The 8439-nt window shown below is 46.5% G+C and overlaps 1 long non-coding RNA gene across 1 annotated transcript; it reads left to right on the top strand.

Moving 5' to 3' along the window:
- Positions 1 to 2563: 2563 nt before the first annotated feature.
- On the top strand, positions 2564 to 8439 carry LOC116217276. The gene is made up of 2 exons (XR_004161625.1): positions 2564 to 3626; positions 3712 to 8439. It is a non-coding gene; the product is annotated as an uncharacterized LOC116217276 (long non-coding RNA).

The raw sequence follows: 8439 nt of genomic DNA, 5'->3' as shown, positions 1-8439 counted from the left end.
CTACGATCGTCTTTGTGCTGTCGCTTTGTCCCAGAATGTACAGAACATAAAGGAGACTGTTTACAGCTGTAAAGATTTGAATTCCTTCTCTACCGTGTTGGTATGCAGTGCTCCGTGTATTGCCGGATGGAAAGGCAGTGGTAGTGCTTTTTAACACTGGCTGTTTGTAGTTGGGCTTAGTGCTGCCTGTTGGCTTTTGTGAGTGTGTGTGTGTGATTTCTTTTTAATCCGACTTTTTCCAGATAATGCTTTCTGTAAACATTTAACGAAGGCGATAACCCTACCTGGTGTTTGGCTTGGGGTACTCCACGCTAACAAAGAACTGGAGAACATCCTCTTCACTCACTAGAAATAAAATGAGAAGTAACTGTTGGGCTTTGGAAGAATTTGCTGAACGTTTTGAAACGTTCGCTTCTATTTTCTGCAAGTTGTTCCATGTGATACTGAAAGACTGTTTTATTTTGAGCCGCTGGCATAGAGCACTGCGAGCCGTGCTTGTTAAGGTCCTTTTGGTAGAAGGGTTAGCTGTGACATCATGCTAATCTTTACAGAGCTTCTAACAGCTTCAACTTCCATGCTTCGGAGCGAAGTTTCCTGTGTTATGTAATTCTGTGAACACTAAATCCATTACCACTTCATGGATTTAATACCCCGGTGTTTTAATGTGCGTATGACGAGTTTCTGTGTGCTAATCTCTTTTCCTATCAGAAAGCCTTGAGTGCAGCTGATGGTGTTTGGCCGTGGCCCTGAGATAACCGAGGGGACCCGTGAGGCAGGGGGGTCAGTGGGGTAATGCCATTTAAAACACGCCCGGTTTGAGACTTCAGGTGGACTTGAAGGTGCATGCGTGCACTGTGAACTGGGTATAACTACAGAGCTGTTTATAGTAAACAATATTGGATGGAAGGGTTTTATTACAAATGGCAGTGGTGCTCGCTGTGTGACTGATTAGCTCTCGCTCAGATAAGAGCACTTGATCCTTCCCCCCCTCCTAACTGCAGCTTTATTTTCTCAGATTGTTCTCTTGTGTGCTCCGTAAGTGTTTCAGTTGGGGTTTCTACGCCTCTCTTTGGGAGCGGGAGAGGAGCTGTACCTGCAGGGACCCAAATTCAGCACCCTTAACACAGGGGCTGGGAGATGGCTGTGCCTCGATGAGTGATCCCACATGGGGGGTGCTGAGAGGCAGTGTGAAGGAGGGCTGCCCTGCAGGTGAGCTGGGAGCACAGATGCTGTGGGCTTCGTGTGCTGCTGTGTCCCCACTCACCTTCATGGCTTGCGGAGTCAGTAACAGTATGGGGGAAAGAGAGTATTGAAACCTTATCTGACTTTATGCTCGTGGAAGGTGCTGCAAATAGGATGCAGAGTGGAGCAGAAGGACTGGGTTAGTGTATGCTGAAAGTAGAAATCATAGTTTGCAATGATCTGCTACTTCTTGGAAGTAACAGCAGTACCATTCCTGAGGAACTTGAAGTGTTCCAGCAGCACAGTGGGACGTGTTGCAGGAAGCAGTAATTCTTTTTCCGTTAACCAAAATTGTTTTCATTTATTTCTTTCAGTCTTTTGTTGCATGTCCTTATTTGGCCTCAGTGATTGATTTGCGTTTAATTCATTTATTTCTAAATGAGTTTAGGTAGGAATTCAGTTGTCTTCTATAATGTGTTATATCCAAACCTTGAAGAGCACATTTTACAGACCGATTCTTTATAGAAGGGATCAGTGTCATTGCCTCTAATGAGAATGATTAACTGTATGTAAGCAATGAATTAAGTCATGGAGCTACGTGGAACCTGGAACCTACTGATTACTCATGCTTTCCTTCTTTTCTTACTTCAGTTTCTTTTTCTTTCTCGTGCTTTTTTTCATCTGTCAGTAACACCCACATTATGCATCAGTAATGATGGGAAGGGCTGGCTGTGTGTTTGCATCTGCTGCTGCTTGATGAGGAGAAGCACCAGAGGTACGAACTTAAAGAGGACTTGCCCAAACTGTTGATAAGGCTCAAAGAAATGAAGAGTTTCACATTTCTCTGAGTGCAGGAGCTCTGTTGGGGCTGAGCCACAGCTGTGTGATGGTGGCTGTGGGTGCTCCCTAACAGCTTTGCTTCAGAGCTCGGTGAACACCTGAGATCCTCCATGTCCAAGCTGAGATGTCGGCCCAGCAGCAGCACTCAGCGTGGAGGTGTCCGGGCACTCTGTGCTTTGGGGACAGTTCTTAAGCATCTCTTCTCACATTAACCTCATTGCAGCTGTGCTAACAGCGCTAAAAACTCCGGTATTGCTGGATTCATAGGTTCTAATGAAGCACATTCTGTACGTTTGTTTTACGCAGTGCGTGCTCCGAGGTTCTCGCTGGCTGCGCAGTGAAGTTTGTGCCCTTGGTACGGAGTGGGTGGTGGTGGCACTGGAGCTGCTGCACTGGAAGTAGGACAGCTTAGTGCTCTCCTGGAGGGCTGATTTGGCTGCTGGCTTTTGTCTGACTGCGGCTTCTGTCTGTTTTTAAGCGGTAAAGGGATGTGAGCGGAGTGAACTTCAGCTCGTGACATCTGTGAAAGTATGAGGTAAGGGGAGGGGGAAAACCCCGCCTAGTAATAAGGAGGAATTCCTGTGATTGCAGTTCAGGCTCTGAGCATGATTTGCCCTTTCTGGGTTATGTGACAGCGTTATCATATCACTGCTCTTGCTTCATGTACAGAAGGAGGTGGTTTCTGTTGACTTTTCTGGTTAAACATCCATTTGGCTGTCTGGTTTGTGATTCCGTGTGGGTGTTTCTGTGAATGGCTCTGCGCACCTGTGTTTGTTCCTTCTCTGCTGATTGTCTCTTAGTGGGGAAGTGAGGCAGAAGGAAGCTGTGTGTAAGGACTTCCAGAAGCAGAAGGGATGGTGGCTGGTGTGGAAAACGTGGTATCAGCAGAACAGCTGAAACCCGGGGCTGAAGGCCAGCCAAATAGGATAGAACCTTACTGGAAGAAAACATGTTGACTCAAGCAATTGGGTCAAGTCTTTGTTTTGTTTGGCTTGAGAAATTCCTGAGGAATCCTGGTGTTTTTCTCTTCCCTCAAAAGCTGTGCTTTTCACTTTTCATTCTTAGATTGCCAGGCACCCATCAAAGTAGGTGAGGATCTTTTCAATAGATGGAGTAGATGAGTTATGGAATCTAAATAGATTAGGGAAGAACCAAAGAAAGTAATTGACGGAGGAAGGTCTGCTTACGTGGAGTTTGCTGAGTGGGCAGAGAGGTTTCATTTCAGTTTTTTCCCTATTGTTCAGAGGGGAACTGTGACTATGGCAGAGAAGAGGCTGAAGGAAGCTTATGAGCGCAAGCAAGTCAGATCTGATTGTCTTGTAGCTAACAGGACTCACAGGTGGTTTTTGTGCTTTTATGCAGCGTTGCACCCACAAGTCCTGCATTAGGCAAAACTGGTAATGGGAAAGCTTTTATGTTGCTTCTTTAATTTACCTGCAGGACTGACAGCAGATGGGTACCAAATCTGCTGAGAAATCTCTGTATGGCTTTGACACAGCTTCTCCGTATGCAGCCAACAAAGGTACAGTTCCGAGGCAGTGCTTTGAAATGCAGAAAAATCCTTCTGGAGCACGTCATGGAGAGCTGTTCACACAAATTCAGAGGTGCTCATCCCTGCCTCATGTGGCTCTACCAAGATCCCCATAAGAGCCTTCATTTCTAATGATATTGTATTAAACTTTACGGCAGGGAAGGAAGTGGTGTGAGCGTGATAGCCGGAAGGAAATACAGCTCAAGTCATCGTCAGCAGAGGAGCAGGGCAGCAAAGCTGTCCCCAGTCCATCAAACAGAAGGTCCATGAGGACATCGCATTTATGCCATGCAGATGGTCAAAGCAGAGTGCTGAGTGATGAACGGTTTGGAGAAAGTTAAACGCTGTGATTGTGACCGAGAGTAGGTTATAATGTGCAAGAGAAGTATTTGGAGCATCCAGGTTAGTATAACAAAGAACAACCAGGAGAGTTTAAGAATGTGCATCTGGTTGCGTCGTCGCTCCTATTCTTAGGAAATGAGGTGTGGGTTTGGGGCTATTTTTAAAAGCTGCAGCTCTGACCCTTTGCCTTGGGGAGAGGAGGAAATTAGAGGCTTTAAAGGCACTCCTCCACCTCCTCCCTTGCTTCTCTGAAGCCTTGCTGGAGTTACAACCAGTTTTCCTCAGCTGGGCGGAGGGGACATCTGGTAGCAATGATTCCTGTGTTGCCTTTATGCTGCTTGCTCTTACTACTGCTGCTATTTGCAGTTTCAGTTGGATGCTTAGGCTGGAAGTGTTGATCGGAGCTGTTAGCCTGGCACAGCTGCAGTAAAGCTCTCTCTGGTGTTTTCTGGTGGTGTCCTAGATCTTCAGCTTCCTATTTTAATTTCTGTAGCATGAAACATTAAGGGGTAGATGTGATGGATGGCAGCAGAGCTGTGTGCAGCCGGATTGCAGGTCTGGCAGGCGTGCATCTGCCTGAAGAGCACTTGGAGCTCCACAGAGAAGTGGGCGTGCAAAGGACCCCATGTGTTTGTAGTTCATTGGTGCTGTGTCAGAAGGGGTGATGGGTTCCTTCCGGATTCCCTCTCTCTAATTAGTTTTTGTTATGAAGCTTTCTATTCATTGGATTTATCATGTTTATTCAGTGGCAAGTTTCTGAAGCCAAAGAGTGAACTAATGGTGAGACATCCCAGAGGTGCAAGCAGAAGCGGAATACTTTCCTGTTTTGATTTGCCTCAAATATAATGTCCAGATAATTTCTTCACATGGTTTTCTTGAAGCTGCTTGCCTCGAAGTTACAAGAGGCATTTCCTGAGCTCAGTGCTCTGCTCAGCTCCTTCTGGGACATTGTTGAGTAGTGGAACTGAAGCGTTCTTCTGTTAACGCTGGTTCAATCCAACATTTTTCTTAGACCTTATGAAGTCGGGGAGAGTCATGAGGCTGCCTCATTCTATTAATTAGAATGGAAGATTGTTAAATTTGCACCACGTGTGAGGGAAATGGTGATTTATGGCTAACGGCTGCTGTGCGGGCGGCTGCCTTCCATCTGCTACACACATTTTCCCATTGCATTTTGATGACGAGTCTTGGGCAAAGCCTCACACCTGTATTCCTCACTCTGAGTAACGCTCTCCTCTGCTGCTTTTTCCTCTTGCCTGCATTATTCTCTTGAGTCAAACACCTGTTTCTATCAGCATGCACTTTTTTCCTTCAAACTTCAAAGCTGAATGTGTCTGCAGCACACCTCAGTGTACACACAGGTTGTGTTTGTACCAAAGACAGTCGATGCAAGAGTGCCTTGTTCCTTAGGCTCTAGTGAATGAACACCTTGTTTTATTTAGTGTAACTTCTGAGAGAAAAGAAAAGGCTTGCTTAAAGTTTTAGAACTTTTCTGCCAACATCAACTTTTTCTAATTCTTCTGAGCTAGAGAAGTGCTGATATGAACTGTATGAATTCCGTGGGGGTGGGAGCCCACGGAGCCTGCAGGGCACGCACTGCGTTTGGGAGCCTGGGATGTGAGTTACTGCTGCAGTGATCAGCAGCTGAGCCGCTCAGAATTGTTCCCCAGCAGTCAGCCAACCTGCGTCCAGCAGCTCCATGTCCCTGGGGAGCAACAGCAACCACGAGAGTTGTATCCCAGCCTGATAAAATTAGGTCTTCTGTAATCTCTCTCAGGGCAGCCGGATGGCTGGCTGCCTTCAAAAACATATGTTTGAATGCAGGAGTAATGCATTCCATTTCGGATGGCTGTAGCCGTGGGAGCTGGGTGACTTAGTGGATAAAGTGCTCCCATTTTGCCTCTGGGATCAGGACTGATGTCAGACATCAGGTCTAAAGTGCAGCACTGGAAAAGGATTGTTTGGGATGCTTTTCCTCTCCTTTGCCACTGTACCTTAGTCATAAAGGATTTGGAGAACAAAATCTTCCTGTTGTTGGAAATAAAGCACGTATTGCAAAGAGGACTTAGCTACAACCTAGAAATACACACGCTCGTTCTGCATTAAGAGTATGTACTTTGGAATAGCAGTGCTTTTGTTCCTCTCATGTAAGTCCATAATACATTTCTCTCTGAGCAGCACAGGGGAAAGAAGTGTTGGTTGTTTCTTGTCCCTGCGCCTCCTGGCAGCTCCTGCACTGAGGGAAGCCATTGCAGCCATGCAGCTCTAATGCAGGCACTGCTGTTCTGCTGGGAATTGGTGGATCACATCATACTCCACTGTCTGTTGCTGAATTTCATCAAAGGAAGCCAAGGATAAGTATTTTTCTGCTATGAGTTTTCCCTGTGCTCAGTAGCTGCAGTGCCAGGAGGATGGCTGGTGCTGTGCAGGTGGCAGCGAGCTGTGGGTCCAGGTTCCTGGGAAATGTAGGGTTGGGTGAGGCTGTGTTAAGGAAACTTTTGTGTTGCTGCTGTCTCACCTGTACTACCTTCAGTGCATCAGCTTTTCATTTAGAGTGCTGACTGATTTTTGAAATGAAGAACCTTTTCAAATGTGAAGCACCTTTTCTGGAAATTCTGTAACCTCCTGGCTGAGAACAGTGATGAATGCACATATGTCACTGTGGGGCTCCTGATAAGAGTGCTTTCCTTGCCCTGTCGTCACGTCTTCATCGTCACCTTTCCCTGTAATTACCCACTGGGAGCTGTACGTGCTTCTGGAAGCAGTGATCACACAGATATGTGTGATCACATTTTGCCCAGCCAAAAAAAACCTTGGGGGAGGGGAAGAGGCTTTGAAGTTTTCTGGTCACTTTCTAGAAAGAGCGATGTGCAAAGTGGAATGGTTGTAGAGGTCACTCTCTGCCTTTCTGAGGAGAAGGTGAGATGTGTCCCTTACAGCTCTGTGCTGAGCAGCTGAGCTCCTGCCACACCGTGCACCATCACTGGGCAGTGAGCAGGGAGCAGGGAGCTGTGAGCATTGAGCAGCAGCGTTCCTCCCAGGAGCTGGCAGTGACACGGCACATTCCAGGCACTGCTTATTCACCCTGTGCTGGAGAGAGCAACATCAGGTGATCGAAGGGAGATAAGAGTGCCTCGATCCTCTTCCGTGCTTCTGGTGGAGGAATAAACAGAGCTTCCATCTTCCGTTTGTGCTTCTGGATGGAGAGGGGTGCTGCTGGGAGATTTGCTTCTCACACACCTTCCTGTGAGTGCTGTGCAGTGCCCTCACCCCACAGCCACATCTCCTTACAGAGCTTCTGGCAGCAGGGTTGGATCCCACCTCATTGTGTTTCATCACCAACAGCCCAAAGTCTCAGCTGTGTGCTTTGTGGAGCTGTGAGCTGCAGGGGATCATTGATTAAGCTTTTAAGAATGTATGTTTCCTTTTCCACAAAGAGGAAGTCGAGTCATTTACTTCATTCATGTGTGCAGCAAAATGTTGGTTGTAAACCAAATTTATGAATTATTTTTGTAAGGTTATTAAAACTTTACTGGCAGTCCTGAAGAAAACACTGGACAACACAGTGAAGGTGTGGTGTTAGCAAAAAGTAGATCTCAGGGTGCTCATGTCAATGGTTTGGGGTTTTTTTTCAGACTGAGACCTGTGTTTATTCTTAGGGCAGAAACTTTAAGTGATCCCTTGTGGATTAAAAAGAAGAAAAAAAAAGCAAACAATTCGTATTGTAATTAGAATGAAAACCTCCACTTCTACACAATGTCGGATTGGAAATCGCTCCAGTGAAAAGGGGGAAGTGTTGTTTTCAGTTTGCAGGCAGGAAGCTGGGATGCTGAGCAGAGCTCAACAGCAGAGCAGAGCTCAGCCCCAGCTTTGTGCAGCCGGCTGCCTGATGGCTGGCCAGGGAAGAGCTGGGAAGATGCAGCCTGGTAAGTGCTGTGTGTCTGCACAGCGTGCTGAGCCCTCCTGTCCCTGCACACTCAGGTAATCTCAAGTTCAGCACTGACCGTGGTGGTGTGTTTGGGCTGAGCTCATTGGTACAGTCTGTATCTGTGGAATTGCCCCTCTCTGCTTTAAGTTCTTGAGTCCCTCTTGAAAGTTTCCCGAATTAAAAAAGTATCTATTTATATCCTGTTTTGTAGGGAAAAAGTCAATTATTGAGTCCTAAAACAGGAGAATCACGGATGAAGAAAAAGCAAATGAGTCAGATATAAATAATCCTATTATGTCTTGGCTGCTGCCACACCTAGAAACCTTGAACAAACACTGCTGTTCTGCCTGGCCATTCCTGTGTTTGATACACTTTACTTGTTAAGTCCTGTTTAAAATTGCAGCATGTACAAATGGCGTAAGGCTGCTCACCATGAGTGTGAAATACTTCAGAAAGTTGCTTTGGTCACTTTGAGCACAGACGCAGATGTCTGAGCACAGCAAGTTTGCTGTCATTGTTCCCCCAAAATCGGGAAGATCCAGAATCTCAGAGGTGCTGTTGCTGTCGAGGGCTCTCAGAGCAGTTCTTTTATTGCTGTGGGCCTTTGGAAAAGAGA

Source organism: Meleagris gallopavo, chromosome 17 (genome assembly GCF_000146605.3).
Source record: "Meleagris gallopavo isolate NT-WF06-2002-E0010 breed Aviagen turkey brand Nicholas breeding stock chromosome 17, Turkey_5.1, whole genome shotgun sequence".
NCBI lineage: Eukaryota > Metazoa > Chordata > Aves > Galliformes > Phasianidae > Meleagris > Meleagris gallopavo.
Note: the sequence above shows the minus strand (reverse complement) of the source record. Positions and strands in the feature narration are given on the sequence as shown.